Here is a 9,568-nt window from a genome sequence, read left to right as displayed (position 1 = left end):
TAGCCTTTTGGGATGTGCTCATTTACCATGTTGTTTCCGGGGTTTACCCTTGTCCGCAGTGTGTATCAGCAGTCATGCTGGCTCACAGCAAAGATGGACTCTGAGAAATGTATCATTAGGCATTTTTGTTATGCAGACATCAGAGTGAACAAACCTAGGAGGTATTGCACACCTAGGCTGTATGGTATAGCCTATTGCTCCCAGGCTATAAACCTGTACCAGGTTAGTGTACTGAATACTGTAGGCAGTTGTAACACAATGGTATTTATGTGTCTAAACACAAGAAAGATACGGTAAAAATACGGTATAGAAGATACATGCCCTAAGGTCCTTTTTCTGCTCTAGGATACCATATATTTTGTCATCATATCTGCATATGCTCCTCTTAACCTGTGACAATTCTCAGACTTCCTTTGTTTTTGATGACCTAAACAATTTTGAGGAACACTAGTCAGGTGTTTTGTAGACTGTTCCTCTATTCAAAATTTGTCTCATGTTTTTCTTATGAATAAACGCATGTAAAAGTTGTTTCTAATAGTGCTAATTGCATGAATGGAATGAGTATAGGTACTTAACATGAATGGAGTTTGGGTGAGTCATTGTGTCAGTGGTGAGTAAATATGAAGACCTGGGTAATTTTTAAATTTTTTGTAGAGATGGGGTCACACTATGTTGCCCAGGCTGTTCTTGAACTCCCAGCCTCAAGCAATCCTGCCTCAGCCTCCCAAAGTGCTAGGATTATAGGCGTGAGCCACCATGCTCAGCCCAAAAATACTTTATACACTTACTTTTAAAAAACTTTACCTTTTTAAGCTTTTTGTGAAAAACTAAGATACCAACACATGTAAATCTAGGCCTACACAAGGTCAGGATCATCAAAGTGTCCCTAGGCAACAGGAACTTTTTCAGCTCTATTAAAACATGAGACTACCATATATGTGGTCCGTTGTTGACCAAAATGTTCTTATGTAATGCCTGACTACATTGTTATTGCCAAATATTTCATTGCATAGATATACCATTCGTTCTGTTTACCCATTTATCAGTTGAATATTTTTTTTTAATTTGGGGGCTATTAATGAATAATGTTGCTATGAACATTGATGTACAAATTTTTGTGCAAACTAATGTTTTCAGTTCATTTGTATATATACCTAGGATGGAATTGGGTCTCATGGTAACTGTGCTTAACTGTTTGAGGAACTGCCAAACTTACCCAAAGTGGCTGCACTGTTTATAATCCACCAGCAATGGAGGATTTTCCACATCCTTGCCAACACATACCTTTTTGATTCTTGCCATCTTTAGTGGGTTTGAAGTGGCCTTTGATTTGCATTTCCCTGTTGACTAATAATGTTAAGCATCTTTTCATGTGTTCAATTGGTCATTTGTATATATATTTTTTTCTTTTATTTTTGAGACAAGGCCTTGCTCTGTTGCCCAAGGTACAGTGCAGTGGCATCATAACTCACTGCTCCAAAGTAGTTGGGATTACAGGCATGTGCTACTACACAGGGCTAATTTTTCTATTTTTTATAGAGATGGGCTCTTGCTATGTGGCCCAGCCTGGTTCCAAATTCCTGACCTCAAGCCATCCTCCGGCCTCGGCCTTCCAAAGTGCTGGGATTACAGGTATGAGCCACCATGCCCTAAGGTCCTTTTTCTGCTCTAGGATACCATATATTTTGTCATCATATCTGCATATGCTCCTCTTAACCTGTGACAATTCTCAGACTTCCTTTGTTTTTGATGACCTAAACAATTTTGAGGAACACTAGTCAGGTGTTTTGTAGACTGTTCCTCTATTCAAAATTTGTCTCATGTTTTTCTTATGAATAAACGCATGTAAAAGTTGTTTCTAATAGTGCTAATTGCATGAATGGAATGAGTATAGCATTATTTCAGTGAACATTTTTAGCACATATTCCTGCATGTTACAAACTAAAGGCACATGTGGAAAGTTTCTAGCAGTGCCACTTGTGCAAATGAGTCTGTACGGTGCTGTTTCTTCATCTTTTTTTTTTTTTTTTGAGACAGAGTGTCACTCTGTTGCCCAGGCTAGAGTGCCATGGTGTCAGCCTAGCTCACAACAACCTCAAACTCCTGGGTTCAAGTGATCCTCCTGCCTCAGCCTCCCGAGTAGCTGGGACTACAGGCATGTGCCACCATGCCCGGCTAATTTTTCTATATATATTTTTAGCTGTCCATATAATTTCTTTCTATTTTAGAGATGGGGTCTCGCTCTTGCTCAGGCTGGTCTCGAACTCCTGGCTTCAAGCAATCCTCCCACCTCGGCCTCCCAGAGTGCTAGGATTACAGGCGTGAGCCACCATGCCCGGCCCATTCTGTATATTATTGATATAAAGTTAAATGGGTTTTGACAAATGGGTAATGTCCTATATCTATTATTACAGTATCAGACACAGTAGTTTCACTACCCTAAAAAATCCCCTGTACGTGACCTATTTAACTCCTCCCTTGTCCTCCTCCTGAACCCAGGGCAGCCACTTCTTACTGTTTGCCTCTTCCAAAATTTCATATAACTAGAATCATACAGTGTGTAGCCTTTTCACTTAGCAATATACATTTAGGATTCAACCATGACTTTTCTTGGCTTGATATTTCATTTCTTGTTACTGCTAAATAAGATTCCACTGTACGATATACCACAATTTATCTCTTATAAGATAGTTGATTTGCAAATATTTTTTCCCATTCCATGGTTTTCTTCACTTTCTTGACAGTATCCTTTAAAGCACAAATGTTCTAAATTTTGATTAAGTCCAATTTATCTATTTTTTTTCTTTCATCGCTGTGTTTTTGGTGTCATACAAAGAATTTTAACGAAAAGGTACAATGCTGGAGATGACCTTCGGTGTCCATTGTGGTGTAGTAACTGCTCATTTACATCCAACTGGCTCCAGGGAGGAGCTAGTACATTGCAGATTCTGGTAACTGGCAGTTACTTGGGATGCTGACATGAAGTTACTATTCAACAATTGTTATCAGTTAGGTCCTGTGTTTTTTTGCCCCACAAGTACTAATGATGCCCCCATTATTTTCTTACCTCTGTCTGCTACCTACTTACCTTATGCCACACAAAGTTAGGTCCATAAACCTAGACTTCTTTTTTTGGCTTGGCACCTTGGGAGTTTTATGTTCTCTTAGTGCTAAGTAAACACATTTTATGTGAATATAAATAGCTGGAGTTTAATCACAAAGGAGATGCCTGCAGTCTAATATTTACTCCAAAATTCTTGTAATTAAGTCAGTTCAGTTGCAAGAGATTTGATAAAATTCTGAAGCCCTCATCATCTGGCACAAACTTCTAGAGAACGTTGTGAGTATGATTCTTGTTTGTTTTTAATTTCTGAAAGTTCAGTTGAATCTCTGGTTAAAGTGGACTAATAGCCAGTACCACCATTGGTCAGGCTAAATAAAGATACTACAGGACTTAAGGAAGCTTTTAGCAGTGGTGGGTGAATAATCTTCTATCATTGATGTATTTTACCATTCTATGTGTGAATAGCTAATCTCTTTTTGTGATCTACGTATTTTTTCTGTAAGGAAGACAATACATGATCATTTATAATAAAAATCAAACATTATAGGAACTATGTGTCTTGGAAGACTGAATCCCCCTCCACTCAAATCACATGCTCATGAAACTATCAATAGAAACAGTTGGGTTTTTAAAAAGTTTTGAAACATTTTTAAATTTTTAAAATTTGTACAAGTTGACGGGGTACAAATACAATTTTGTTACATGCATAGATTGTGTGGTCCTCCAGTTAGCGTTTGTAGAGTATCCATCATCCGAGTAATATACATTGTACCTAGAATGTAATTTCTCATCCTCCACCACCGCACCCTCTGAATCTCTGTGGTCTCTCATTCCATTCGCTGCGTCCATGTGTACACATATTTTTGGCATCCACTTATGAGTGAGAACATGCAATAGTTGACTTTCAGTGTCTGGCTTGTTGCACTTAAGATAATAACTTCCACTTCCACCCACGTTGCTGCATTATTGAAAGGATTTGTTCTGTAAAATTTGGATTCAGTCAAAAGGCTGCACTCAAGGATCCAGAAGGCCGCGTGTGGCCCCAGGGCTGCAGGTCGTCCCCCCCCCTTGCCCCCCAACAATGCTGTACTAGCCGGCTCTGCCATGACTCCTTTTTTTTTATTTTATTAAAAAAAATTTTTTTTCAGTGACAGGGGTCTCACTATGTTGCCCAAGCTGGTCTCAAACTCCTTGCTTCAAGTGATCTTCCTGCCCCAGTCCCCCAAGTAGCTGGGATTCTGTGCAAGCCACCATGCCTGGCTTCATTTTTTTAAAGACAGGGGATTACTCTGTCATCCAGGAAGGAGTGCAGTGGCCCACCACGCCTGGCTGTCACTCCTCTAGCAACCCTCTGACCCCTTACCTTTGGAATGGCTTTGGTCTTAAAGAGTTTGTCCACAGTTTCCTTGTCCTTTCTTACATTTACTCTCAGAGGACCACCGACCACACTTGCTCAACACAATGTTCCTCAAACTAATATTTGGTCAGCATAACATCTTCGGAATGCTTTTGCCAAAGTTATGTCTTCCTGTGATCAAGACATTCTAAAGTATGAGTATATAATGGTTGATTAAGATTGTGCTAACATTGGTCAGTACACGCTTGCTAAGAAATTAGAGTGGGCCCAAAAGAAATAGCACGTCATGCAGTAAAACCTCGGCACACGGGCGGCCCTGCATGCACTTGCGCCTTTCTTTAGGTCCTGGGTTTGGAGCCCTGATACACTGAGTCGATCCACAGAGAGAAAGAACCTCTCTTTGTTCCACCCAAATAGACCGGATGCCTGGCCCAGGCTGGTCCCCTCACTTCCCTTTGTTTGCGTTAAGAGGACAGAAAAGATAGATTATGCCAGAAGAATTTGGGACTTACACTGGGCATTTTTTATATTTTTGCCACCTTTATTCAATACCCTCTCTTTGGGTAATTGTGCTGTTTTTCCTGTAACATCAGGGGTCAGCAAAGCACAGTCCATAGGCCAAATCCAGCCCACTGCCTGCTTTTGTGAATACGAGCTCCTTGGCGCAGAGCCACGCTCCCTCTTGCACGGGGTCGCGGCGGGCTCCGCGCTGCGGCACAACAGGCCGAGCACCTGCCACACTGCAAAGCCCAGAATATCGACGATTTGGCTCTTTACAGGGAAATTTTTCCTAATTCTGCTTGAGGGGACCACAACCTTGCTGACTGCCAGTCCTTGGGAATCAGAACTAGCCTGTCGTTCATCAGCTAATAAATTCCTCTCTTGTTTGAGTTGGGTTTTTTTGTCACTTGGCAACCATTTGAGTCCTACCTGACACAAGGTTGGCCCAGCATAGACCACTCTTCCTCCCGGCACAGCTGAAAACACATTGTATGTCCAGAGAAATGGCTCAGGTCCCCTCCCATCACAGATGAACAGAAGTGACATTCCTTTAACCAGCAGCTTCGACTTGTTTTCTGTCACAGGATGAAATATTTGAAATAGGGAGTTTCCCGGAAAAATCCCAGTTTGTGGTCACCATCTGGTGATGCGTCACTTACGTATATACTGACAGTGGAAGAGGACAGATACGCAGATTTGGTGAGAGAGCAACGGCGCAGTGGACGGACAGGCCCGGCGAGATGGCAGCTTGCCACCTCCCCGTCTCAGGGTGTGACTGTGTCCCAGCGCTGACCGACATCATGGCACAATTCACACGCACCCGGCTCGGCACTTAGTGTTTTACGTGTGCTATGTCATACGAACCCCACAGCAGCCCTGTAAGGCAGGAATTATTATTGTCCTAGTTTACAGAAAAGGAAGCCAAATCTCTGAGATAGTAAGGAATTTCAGAAAGTTCCCATGGCCAGCAAGTAATGAAAAAGAGATTCTAATTCGAGTCCAAACTCCAAAACCGCATTCTTCAACGTGATGCTACACAACCACGAGATAAGCGGCAGCTCTTGGTCCACATGTCCCTGGGTGGGACTCACTGGTCTGGGGTAGGTTATGTGCCAACCTCGAGCCAGTCGCTGGGGTCAAGGTGCACATGGTGCGAGGATTGGCACTTGCCCAGCTGTGAGCCCGAGGCGGGGCCGTTCTCACCTAAGGACAGGATGTGGCAGTGGCAGGCAGCATGTCCCTAGGGAAAGGGCTTGGGACTTGAAGGAGAGAGCAATTAATGCTTTTGAGAAGCATCAGTTGTCCACATTAAAGAATGCAGGGGGTGGGGCTCCAAAGACCAGCGGTCCGGTCACCACTCCGGGGCCGCGCACCAGGAGCTTTGCACTCGCGTTGTACAAAGCTGTTGTTAGAGGACGAGGTTTCCTTTAAAATCACACAGCACTGCCTGCGGGAATCCCGTAGGTGATCAGCTCCCCCTGGTGCTTAAACATTTTTACATCCAGAAATTCCCTTTCTAGACCTTTATCTTAGGGAAGTTATGGCTGAGCAGCAAGATTTAACACAAGAGTGTTCGTTGAAAGAACAATGGTTGTGAGAAACTGGAAATAACCTGAACACCCTGCCTTAAATTGTGTTAGATCCGTTCAATGCACAGTATGTGTTTATTAAAACAATGTTGTAGAGAATGTTTTATCACATGCTGTTAATTATATAATAGTTGTAAATACATTCATTTTTTTTTTTTTTTTGAGACAGAGTCTCGCTCTGTTGCCCAGGCTAGAGTGAGTGCCGTGGCAACAGCCTCGCTCAGAGCAACCTCACACTCCTGGGCTAAAGCGATCCTACTGCCTCAGCCTCCCGAGTAGCTGGGACTACAGGCATGCGCCACCATGCCCAGCTAATTTAAAATTTTTCTTTTTTGTAGAGACAAGATCTCCCTGTGTTGCCCAGGATGGACTCAAACTCCTGGCCTGAAGTGATCCTCACACCTCGGCCTCCCAAAGTGCTGGGATTACAGGCGTGAGCCATCACGTCCAGCCTCCACTGCCTACTCCTTAAATAGCTAAGACCATTCTTCACCTTGTTTATTGCTCTGACAAAACTGCCAATCTTTCTGCATAGTTACGGCCCCACTATTTCTGCCTCCCAGTCCTCTTTACTAAAAAATCAAGCTGAGAGTTTTGAGCATCTACATACCAAATATATATCACTCAGTTTTCCCCTGTGCATACACTAACATACGGCTTGGCTGCAAGCAATAGAAAAATTCAACTGCGGCAGAGCACAGTGGCTCATGCCGGTAATCCCAGCACTCTGGGAAGCCAAGGCAGGAAGAGCACTTGAAGTCTGGAGTTCAAGACCATCCTCAGCAAGGGCAAGACCCCCCCCCCCCCATCTCTACTAAAAATAGAAAAATTTAGCCCAACAACTAAAAATAGAAACAAAAAATTAGCTGGGTGTGGTTGCGCATGCCTGTAGTCCCAGCTACTCGGGAGGCTGAGGCAGGAGGATTGCTTGAGCCCAGGAGTGTGAGGTTGCTGTGAGCTAGGCTGACGCCACGGCACTCTAGCCCGGGCAACAGAGGGAGACTCTGTCTCAGAAAAAAAAAAAAAGAAAAAGAGAAAAAGAAAAAGATGTCAGCCACTACAGCTTCATTCCAAGCAACAAGGTGGAGGAAAGAACAAGGACAGAAGGGGACACAGGACAGCCTTCTCAGGAAAGTTCCCAGCAGCTGCCACAAGACACATACTTATGTCCCATTAAATATATCGCCACACAGAGCTGCAATGGAGGCTGGGAAATGTAGACTTTATTCACCCTCCAGTTCTTTAGGGCTTCTCAGGTTTGGTTTTCCATCATGTACAACAAAAAGAATCCTAACTTAGACACCCTATTTCCTTGAGTGGGGTTTTGGCAGCCAGCGTGTATCATGACGCTGACACAAAAGATTGGGAGCATTTTGTTTTAATTTAGAAATGGCAAGCAGCAGCTCGCCTTAACCATACCGGGACAAAGGTCCACAAAGGTCTTTTGGGGAAGACCTGGCTCTGTGAAAATAGCAAGGACTCAAATGGCCCCAGCACGTCGAGACGGACCCGTACCAAACCACACGTTTACACCACCGTCTTCACCAGGCAGGTCCGATTTAAAAAACACTTTCCACAGATATAGTGTAACTCGACCCAATTCACTTTTTACTTCAGAAACTGTGACTTAAAAAAGTTACCACTGACCAAAATATCACTAATCTGTGTACTCTGGCTGGCAGAATATTTAAGAAGTGTCAGAAGTGTCGGGAGATGGTCCTCTCTACCTCTGAATATCATTTTCACGTTTCCAGCATAGCAAGGGCATTTTTCTTCCCTTAATTTGAGCACTTACTGAATGCTTACCATACATCAGCGCTGCTCTAAACCAAAGATACTCGGAAGAGTGCTCAACAAATGTATCTACTGGCTAGGAAGCGTGCTAAGTTACACTCACACACACGTGACTGTTTTCCCATTTAAACCTCACACTTACCCTACTACCCAATGAGTGAGTGTTACTAGCCCCATTTTACAGATGATAACACTGAGTGATCCCACCGCTGGTCAGTGCTGGAACCAAGGTACCTGCCCTGGTCTCTGCCCCGCCCTGGACGCCGCCCTCAGGTCGGGTCCCTTTGGCGATTGGCGTCGCAGACCATGGTGAAGAAGAGGTGCTTGCTACCCTGGAAGAGTTCATGGAACTGCCAAGAATTTGCCACAACAACCTTAACCCAACGGTGGGAGAGAGAAATACCCTTCTTACATAAGGATGCTTCCCGTGCAGCCTCCTTCTTAAAAACCAACAGCTGCAGGCAACCCAGATGCTTAAGAGTGCAGCTAACTACATGACAGTCGTCCTCAGAGTTCACGGGGTGGTCACAGCAACTGGGCATCAGGCGTTTTCATTCACGTTTTAATGTTCAAGGGGGAAGCAGTTAGGACTCAAACACACACACACACACACACACACACACACACACACACACACTTCAACCACATAAAAATATTCTCAGGAAAAGGACAGTACAGAAATACATCCAGAACGTGAAACTTAACTCTGGTTAAAGGATTACAGTGAGTTTTACATTTGCTTCCTTGACTTTCATTTTTAGTTTTTCCACATGAACATGTTTGACGGTAAGAACATTTTTTGAGCATTTCACACTTTTGTGCAATGTACACTTTCGTGCTCTGACCGTGTTCTAACCATCACTGGGATTCAGGATTCTTTTTTTTTTTTTTTTTTTGAGACAGAGTCTCGCTCTGTTGCCCGGGCTAGAGTGAGTGCCGTGGCGTCAGCCTAGCTCACAGCAACCTCAGACTCCTGGGCTTAAGCGATCCTCCTGCCTCAGCCTCCCGAGTAGCTGGGACTACAGGCACGCACCACCATGCCCAGCTAATTTTTTTCTATATATATTTTTAGTTGGCCAGATAATGTCTTCCTATTTTTAGTAGAGACGGGGTCTCGCTCTTGCTCAGGCTGGTCTCGAACTCCTGACCTTGAGCGATCCACCCGCCGCGGCCTCCCAGAGTGCTAGGATTACAGGCGTGAGCCACCGCACCCGGCCAGGATTCATTTTTTAACTTTTGCTTTTTTCACTCAGAATATTTGAA

The sequence above is a fragment of the Lemur catta genome, chromosome 20 (genome assembly GCF_020740605.2).
Source record: "Lemur catta isolate mLemCat1 chromosome 20, mLemCat1.pri, whole genome shotgun sequence".
Taxonomy (NCBI): Eukaryota; Metazoa; Chordata; class Mammalia; order Primates; family Lemuridae; genus Lemur; species Lemur catta.
The sequence above is the reverse complement of the archived record's forward strand: the minus strand, read 5'-3'. Positions refer to the sequence as shown.